A 9264-nucleotide genomic window follows, 5' to 3' on the forward strand; every position below is an offset into this window, starting at 1 on the left:
TCTCATGTGGGTCCCAGGGATTGAACTCAGGTCCTCAGCCTTGGTGGCAAGCACCTTTATCCTCTGAGCCATCTCCCCAGTCATTTGTGACTGACATTTAATAAATCTGCAGGAAGCAGCCAGAAGTCATTGTTTCTTTAGATAGATAAGGGAACTGTGGAAAAGCTGCTCCCTGCCCGCTGTTCACTGCCTTGAGAAGGAAGAAGTGACAGGCCAGAGGCTGCTGGCTTCTGTGCAGGTTCTAAAGCATCTCAGCAAGTCAAAATATCATATCAATCTTTAGGTTATTGTTTCCTGAATTCCAATAGACACTCATCACAGGAAGACTAGAGCTGATGCCACAACCAGAGCTCAGATGGACTTTATTGTAACTATTATTTGTTCTGTACACCTGTTCATCTTTCTGAAAAATTATTTGCTCTCCCTGTAAATTGTCTCCCCCTTCTACTTCCCTCTCTCTGTGAGGAGGGCATATAAGCTTCTAAAGCTCCCATGATACCCTGTCAATTTAATAAATTCCTATGCTTGCTCCTCTGTGAATCTACCTCTCTTGTCCATTCATTTCCTTCCCTCCCTCCCTCCCTTCCTTCCAATAGGGTCTTTTGTAGCCCAAGTTGATCTCTAACTTACCATGTAGCTGAAGATGGCTTTAAAGCCCAGATGTCCCCAGTGCTGGGATTACAGGTGTGTACCACTCCAAGCTCCCCTTTGATTTTCACAAATTCAAATCCTGAATGCTCATAGCCTGAAGCAGAATTCTCTTCAGCCCCTACACTTGCAACTGGGGCTGTCCTGGGGCCACTGAGTTCCAGGACTTCCTTCCATATCCCTGTGGTCCCAGACCAAGAAAGAGACCAGAAATCTAGAAGGACCCTCAGTTACCAGAATCTATACTCCATGCCTGAAGACAAACAGGAAACAGGAAGAGAAAGAGGCTGATCATCCTCCAGGTTCTGCACAGGAGAAAAAAAAACATTTTCCTTCTATTCATCCTAGGCTCTTTGGCTGGATCCCTGAGAACAAAGGACAGATTAACAAGATTAACAAGAGAAAAATGTAATACATATCCCTCATACATATGTGGGAGATTATATTAGTCAGTCTTCCATCGCTATAACAAAATGCTTTGGACAATTAATTTATGAAGAGAAAAAAAGCCTTGTTTTGGCTTATGGTTTTGGAGGTTACGGTTCATGTTTGGTTGGCTCTGTTGCTTTGTGGTAAGCACATGGTGGCAGAGTGTGATAGCCTGAACGCCTCCATTTCATATAAGACTGTCATCTTGATGAGCTGCCTCAGACCCTTCCTGGCCTGGCATGACAGTTCCTGGTGGGGCTTAACCACAGGGCAGTTCTGGGAAGGATTAACCATAGAAAATACCCTCAACCAAAAGTATCTCAGTCAATGTTTTATGACCTTCATAACAGCTTTCTTAACACTGGCTTCTGTAAATTGCTTACTTACATAACCTGCAGGAACAAACATATGATTGCTTGTTTTTGAGTAACTGCTCCTCAGGATGTGGGTTTTACCTTTAAAAGATTCACTTTCCTCTCAGTTGCATTCTCTAAATCTTGGCCCAAAGAGTGCAGTCACTGGCAAGCTAAATAAATTTGGCTAATTTGCGCTTTCTTAACACTGGCTTCTGTAAATTGCTTACTTACATAACCTGCAGAAACAAACATATGATTGCTTGTTTTTGAGTAACTGCTCCTCAGGATGTGGGTTTTACCTTTAAAAGATTCACTTTCCTCTCAGTTGCATTCTCTAAATCTTGGCCCAAAGAGTGCAGTCACTGGCAAGCTAAATAAATTTGGCTAATTTGGAACTTCTGGAGTCTGAGTGGTCCTTTCCCTATGGTTTTTGGCACCTTAACAAGAGGACATGGCAGGATAAGACACCTAGTGCCTAGGCAACAAAAGAGGAAGAGGGAAAGTTGGAGAGTCCACAATGTGCTTTAGGGATATGCTCCTACTGACCCCAACTCTCCTACTAAGTGCCACCCACATGAGGAGGCTCCCAACTGACTATAACTCTAGCTTTGCCCTCTTCTGACCTCCTCAGGCACCAAATGAATGTGACATAAACACACATAGGCACATATACACACATGTGCACATAAAATGAAATAATTTTTTTTTAAATCCAGGGCTGGAGAGATGGATCAGCAGTTAAGAGTACTAGCTGCTCTTGCAGAAGACCCAGGTTTTGTTCCTAGCACCCACACGGCAGCTAATAGTCATCGGTAACTCTAGTTACAGGGACCTGACATCCTCTTCTGGCCTCTGCAGGTATTGCATGCACATGGTGCAATTAGATGCATGCATGCCAAACACACACATATATTAAAAATAAAAAATAAATTATTGCTGGGCGTGGTGGCACACGCCTGTAGTCCCAGCACTTGGGAGGTAGAGGCAGGTGGATCTCTGTGAGTTCAAGGCCAGCCTGGTCTACATAGTGAGTTCCAGGACAGCTGAGGCTTACAGGGAGACCCTGCTTCAAAAAGACCAAAAAAAAAAAAAAATAGATTAATTAAAAAAAAAATCTAAATTATAGTAGATACCCAGGCAAAGATCAGTGAATCTCAAAGAGGTGTTTTAGAATCCAGACGAAAATACCATTGTCAGCTGAAACAGAGAAAGAAGGAGCACATGGACGAAGTAACCAGAGAAGTCATGGTACACAGGATAAAGGTTTCCCCATTGATAAATGTCTCTAGTGACTCAGAAAGAAACCCTTACAAGCTGGGATTTCCTTCATCAAAGTGAGTTCCCTTAGAAAAAGACAACGTATCCTCGGTGACACTGCTTCCCTGTCTGCTGTTGCTCAAAATAATCACTATGCTGAACAGGCATATTTTGGGGTTGGACTATTCTAGTCTCCTACAGTCTTATTCTGGGGTGCCATATTTTGCTGTCTTATCATTCACAGAGAAAATCAGTGTCAGAGCTGAGCCTAGCAGCGTGTGAGAATGTGGAACCAGAGTTAAGAAAGCTTTGCTATTGCAGGGGGAGGGAAAGACCCAGAATCCCAAGGAGTCCATTCCTAATTTTGGCACAAATTTAAATTTATTTCCTTCCTTCTTTCCTCCCTTTTCTTCTGTTTCTTCCTTCTCTTCTTTCCTTCCCTTTTTTTTTGGTGTGTTCATGTGTGTGTTCGTGTGTGTGTCTATGTGTATTTGCATGTGTTTGTGTGACAATGTGTGCATGTGTTCGCCAAGGTTGAACTCAAATGTCTTCCTCAGTCACTTCTCCACCTTATCTTCTGAGACCAGGGAGTGCACTAATTCACTGATTTTGATTCGGCCAGTGAGTACAGGGGATCTGCCTATCTCTCCCTTCCCAGCCCTGGGATTATAGGTCCACTCCTGGATTTTTTTAGATGGGCTCTAGAGGGTTGAACTCTAGTCTTCATGGTCATGCAGCAAGTGCTTTAGGAGTCATCTCTCTCCCCCACCCCCTTGTACTGGATATCGAACCCAGGGCCTTGCATACACTAGGCAAGCACTCTACCACTGTCTGTATCTCCAGACCTATCTTTACTGATTGAGAGTCTAAATTGCTCAGACTGGCCTTGAACTTTGAATTCTTCTGCCTTAGACTCTGGAGTACCTGCTCTGCCATGCTTGGATTTTAAAAACCTGGATTTTAAATGAAATCCTGCTGGGGCTGTTTCCCTCTTCTCCCATCCTCCCCAGTGGTCTAGATGTGGAGGCTTGTCTAGGGCAGGGTGGTCTGGATGTCTCGGATACAGGATGAGCTGCAGATATTCTGGGCTTTAGCCTTGGGCAAAGGTGAGACCTTGGAAGTTAGGAACAGGTTATGCTGCTCCTGAGCACCCTGGGAACCTGGGGCCCAGTACCCCTAGAGTCTCCTGTTTCTCACCCCTCTCTTCTCATCTTTCCAGGCCAGCTGGGACCCTTTATGTTTTTCGCTAAGAAATGTCCTCATCTTCCCAAACCAGGGCAGAGCGCCTCCTGCTGGCTCGATGAAGACATTCTCCAGTGAGTCCCAGGACATTATAGTTGGGGACAACTTTGCAACTAAGCAGACTCACTCATCCATCAGAAAGTCATTTCCAAGGGTTGGGAGGCATTTTCTGAGCTCCTGAGCCCCCCACCGCCCCTTGTCCTGAATATTGGAAGCTCCCCGCCCAGCACCCTCAGGGTCCGGGAGGCAAGGGGAGTTGCGGGGCGGGGCTCTAGACCCCCTAAGCCCCTCCTCCTGCCACTGCACACCGCTGAAATCCGTCTTCATGCTAGTCTCGCGCAGCCGAGCGCAGATGCGCTGCTCTTTGAATGACAACCCGGCATGGGGACCGCGGGCGTCCATTTGTTCTGCTCAGTGGAGGAGGCTGCTAAACAGCGCCGCTAAAGACCCATCTCCACGTCCACTGGCTTCTGCGAGCTGTCCCAGAGGGGAGCTCGGGAGAAGATGAATCGTGTTGAATGACACAGGACATGGCAGATTGGATGTTTAATTTGGGTATCTCTTTAGAACACCCTCCACACCCACCTCCTAGGTTCCCACTTAGCATCCTGCTGGAGAGAAAGCCCTGCGCCTAGTAAATTGCCTTGTCAGGCGCAGAGAAAAATGCCAACGTGACTATTTCTAGGTGGATTCCTTCAAGTGCGCGGGAAGAGACCAACACGACTACAATGTTCCTTCCTACAAAGACAAGGCGTGTGCTGGAGCCAGAGATCTGAGTCAGACATCAGGAAGCACTGCCCGTTGAGGAAGAGAACAAATGGGGGTGTGAGTTTAAGGGTGCAGAGAGAGGGCTACAAAATCCTTGTTGGGGGTCTGGCGTCTCTGGGTGTATGTGGGGTGTCTTGTGAGCTGGGAAAAGGAGACCAGCTGGGTCTGCCAGTGCACAAGGGCAAAGGGCCGGAGGGTCAGCCCGGCACCTCTTCCCCCTCCTCCAGGCAGCAGCCTTCTGAGGCTGCTCCTGCACAGCGCCAAAACTCGACAGATCACAACCTGTCATTCCCGATTTCCCTGCAGCCTCAACTGCCTCCAGATCTTTCCAAACAAGGAAAGGAGCTGCAAACATAGCAATCACCTTTCTTGGTAGACGGCTACCAGGCTGCACCAGGAGCCAAAGCCTGCCCAACCTGCAGGAGAAGTGAACAGTCAGTGGCCTTTCCCACTCCCAGGCCCATCTAGAGCTCACACTGGCGGCCTGGCTCTGTAAGGAATGTAGGGGTGTCCACAGGCACTCAGTCCAGCAGCTTGACCTTCAAGAACCAGCTCCCTTGGGGCTGGGGATATAGCTCAGTGGTAGAGCCCTTGCCTAGCATGCATAAAACAATGAGTTGGGGAGGAAGAGGTAAAGAGCCAGCTCCCAAGAGGGCTTCAGTTCTGGAAGGAACCCAAGGGGGCCAGGAGGGTGAGACACCTCCAAACTGGCTTTCTGATAACCACTTGGGCAAGTGTTCTAAATGCTGTGCCAAGGAGAGGGCCTCTCCTACCTAGCCCTGCCCTTCTGTACTGGTGGAAGAGCCTCTGCAGGAGCTAGAGATGGCACTGAGCTCTCAAGGCTAGGGAGGGCTCAGAAGCCACACTTCTTCTACCATCCATTACTGTCCCCATGGCCACTTGAAACCCACTTGGTAGAGTGGTGAGAGGCACTGGAGAGCTGACCCTGGGTAAATCTGAGTGCATCTGGGGCTCAGCACTTGCAGCAGGCTGGAGAGGAGAGGCTGACGCAGGTGCTTCCTGGATGCCTCAGCCATCCCTGGAGCCAAGCCATGGTGTCCTCCTGTGCCACAACAGCAGCAGAACCCACCAGTGTCACAGAGCCTGGACATGAATGTAGATGAATGCCCTCCACTGACACTGCAGAGTGGGTCATTCATCTGCCTGTACCAAGCAAGAGGTGGCTGTTCCACTGGTGTGGAACATTAGAGAAATAAAAGATAGGGGCTGGGGAAGCTGCCCAGTGGTTAAGAGCATTTGCTGCTCTCGCAGAGGGCCTGTGTTGGGTTCCCAGAACCCACATTGGGTGGCTCACAAGTGCCTATAACTGCAGTTCCAGGGAATCCGACATCCTCTCTGGCCTGTCTACACACACAGGTGGCATACACACATATAGACATAAATACTACTACTACTACTACTACTACTACTACTACTACTGCTGCTATTACTACTACTACTAATAATAATGTTTTTAAAAGGAAACAGAAATCAAGACCCCAGGAAAACATCTCTCTAACTCCCAGTCTGAAGGATACTTAACCTTCTCCCAGCAAGTCCATCTTTCCAGTTTCCTCCCATGCAACAGTGGATGAATGTCCCCTGATGACCACACAGAAAACAGGTTACCAGAGTGGCCCTAGGATGAGAAAGTTGGAGGGAGCCTGGAGGAATCCATGTACTCACTTCAAATATTTCTTTAATATTTAATGGTTTGGGGTATAGCTTAGTGGCAGAGTGCTTGCCAAGCATGTGCAAAGCCCTAGCTTCAGTTTCCAGAAGAGTGTGTGCGTGCACACACACACACACACCTTTTAACTTAAAGACTGATGTCGCTTTAGAAGATAAAAGTAAAAAACAGCTGGAGAGATTGCTCAGTGAGTAAAGCACTCGCCATGCAAGCATGAGGACCTGAATTTGAATTCCTGTGTAAAGCTGGGAGTGGTATATCTATGGTGGGATGGAAGGCAGAGATAGGAGAAGCCTCAGTAGCTTGAACATCAGCTACCTTGGTAAATATGGTGGAAGGTGAGGACTGACACCTGAGATTATCCTCTGACCTCCACATATAGGCTGTGGTTTGCATGTGCCCATACTCACCCACGGGAACTTGCACACATGTACACACATCACACATATGCACATATACATATCATGCACAAACACACAGAAGAAAAACAAAAAAAGGATGTTGCTGGGTGTTGTAGCTCACACCTGTAATTTCAGTACTAAGAGTCTGAGGTAAGAAAATTCCTATGAGTTGGAGACCAGCTTAGGCTACACAGTGAAATCCAAGCTCTCTAGAGCTACATAGTGAGAACCTGTTTTAAAGAGATGTAGGTATTTGGGAAGTGAGGATGGAAGAAGGCATCACCAGCCACCCTGATGCTGCACAAAATCAGGGTGGGGTTTTGTGCTAAGGTGCATACTTCAACAGGGTATATGGGGGTACCTAGGCTTTCTTTGGTACCCCTGGCTTCCTTGCCTAAGTGAAACCTTTTCTGTATCCTCTGTAAGAGCCTGATGTCCTCAGGCTCTGCAAGTTTACCATGCTTCCTGTGTCTTAGAGTCACGTCTCAGATCCTGCCCTAGGAAGCAGGATCCTGGTTGGGACTGTAGCTCAGTGGAAGAGTGCTTATCTAGCATGCTGGAAGCTCTGGGCTCTGTCCCTAGCAAACAAAGGTGCCTAGGGACATCTTAGATGAATTATAAGTTCCTGGATCATCTTAAGGTATTTCTACTTAAGTCATCTTAAACCCTTTATACCTAACTTGGTTTATGCCTAACTTGGTTCCCTGGCAAAATATCAATGCTGACTAGGGGCACTTGAAGCCTTCGAGTCCCCTGGAAGCAGTATTTATTCTGCCATGAGACAGGCCCTGTGGAGACTCTGGCAACTGGGCAAGCTCCAAACAGGCCATTCTCATACCAGTCCCCTGCTCCAGGGTGATATCTGCACTCAAGATTCCTGAGGGCCACCATGCTTCTAGAAGGGTCAATGCCCCTCCTGGGTTACAGTTAGTGGTGTATACACTCCTCTTAGCCTCTGGGTCTCCTTTGCCATCCCCATCCCTCAGGGGAGTGAGGCTGGCAGAGCCTCATGAATGGGTTTATGGGTTGGAATGGGGGAGGGAGGAGGGAAGGCCTGAAGAACACAGAGATTTAAAAGGACAGAGGGATAGACAGTACAAGCTTCTCTCTGACACCCACTCCCCTCAAGTGGGTTATTGTATCAGAGTTTCATTGCTGTGAAAAGTACCTGACAGAGCAACTTAAAGGAGGAAGAATTTGTTGTACCTGAATTTTCAGTTTTCAGCCTTTGGGCCTTGGTTCCAGTGATTCTGGATTCATGGTTGTGGCAGGACTGTAAGGCATCAGGAGAATACAACAGAGACTTCTCACCTGAGGGCAGACAATGAGCAGACAGAGGAATACAGGAAGGGGTCCTGGTAAGATATAGCTCCAAAGGACACAGCCCCACTGATCTGTCCTCCCATTAGAACCAGTCTCCTACTTTTCAACTCCCCCAACAATTCCCTCATATTATGACTCCATCAAGGGATTCATCCATTCATTACGTCAGAAGCCTCCAACTGCTTCCCCAAAGCCCATCTTCTGGCAACAAAATCCCCTAAAATGTGAACCTGAGGGGGTATTTCATTTTACAACCATGACAGTCACAGTATGATGGAACAGAAGTTGGGTGGGTGGCATGCACCTGTAATCTCAGCACTTGAGAAGTGGAGGCAAGAGGTTCAGGAGTTCAAGATTATCCTTGGCTACATGGTGAGTTTGAGGCCAGCCTGGGCTATGAGACCATATCTCAAAAAAAAAAATAGTAGGACAGAAAGCACAAGAGACTTTTCAACAAAACCAGGTGTGGCGGCACATCCTGCAATCCCAGCACTCAGGAGGCTGATGCAGAAGGATCAGGCCAGCTTGGGTTACATGTTGAATTCTAGGGATACTGGGCCCTTGTCTCATAACAAAATGCAAAATGCATGTAGGACACACACACACACACACACACACACACACAGAGAGAGAGAGAGAGAGAGAGAGAGAGTTTCTTTTCACTTGGCAGCTGTTGCCTGACTTTGGCCTCCGTTTTTCCATCTATAAAATGAGGCTGATGGTGAGACAAACAACAGGTTGTGAAGATTCAACAAGCTTGGTATAGAAAGGACTGGCAGTGGCAGCATGATATCAGGTGTGAATTATTTTTGTTATTCTTTTTAAAAAAATTTTTTTTTAGAAGAAGCATTTCATTACAACAGCATTAACCTATTCAATAACATTTTTCTGAGCTAGGGTACATCTCTTTCAAAATTGGCTGTACATTTTTCAGTTTACAGATGAATTATTACGCTTATACAATCTTTTACTCATTAAAAACTCTATAAGACATAAAATTAAATGAGGTTCCAACGTTTAAAAAAGATCTCCACTTCGTTGTCAAAACACACAGTTTCATACAGAAAAATTCATTCCAAGGCTATTGACATTGAGACGTTTTCACATGCATTTCTAATCTCTATATACATGACTATCACTGGTCACAGTC

This window comes from Nannospalax galili, unplaced genomic scaffold (genome assembly GCF_000622305.1).
Source record: "Nannospalax galili isolate Female #2095 unplaced genomic scaffold, S.galili_v1.0 scaffold229, whole genome shotgun sequence".
NCBI classification, from domain to species: domain Eukaryota; kingdom Metazoa; phylum Chordata; class Mammalia; order Rodentia; family Spalacidae; genus Nannospalax; species Nannospalax galili.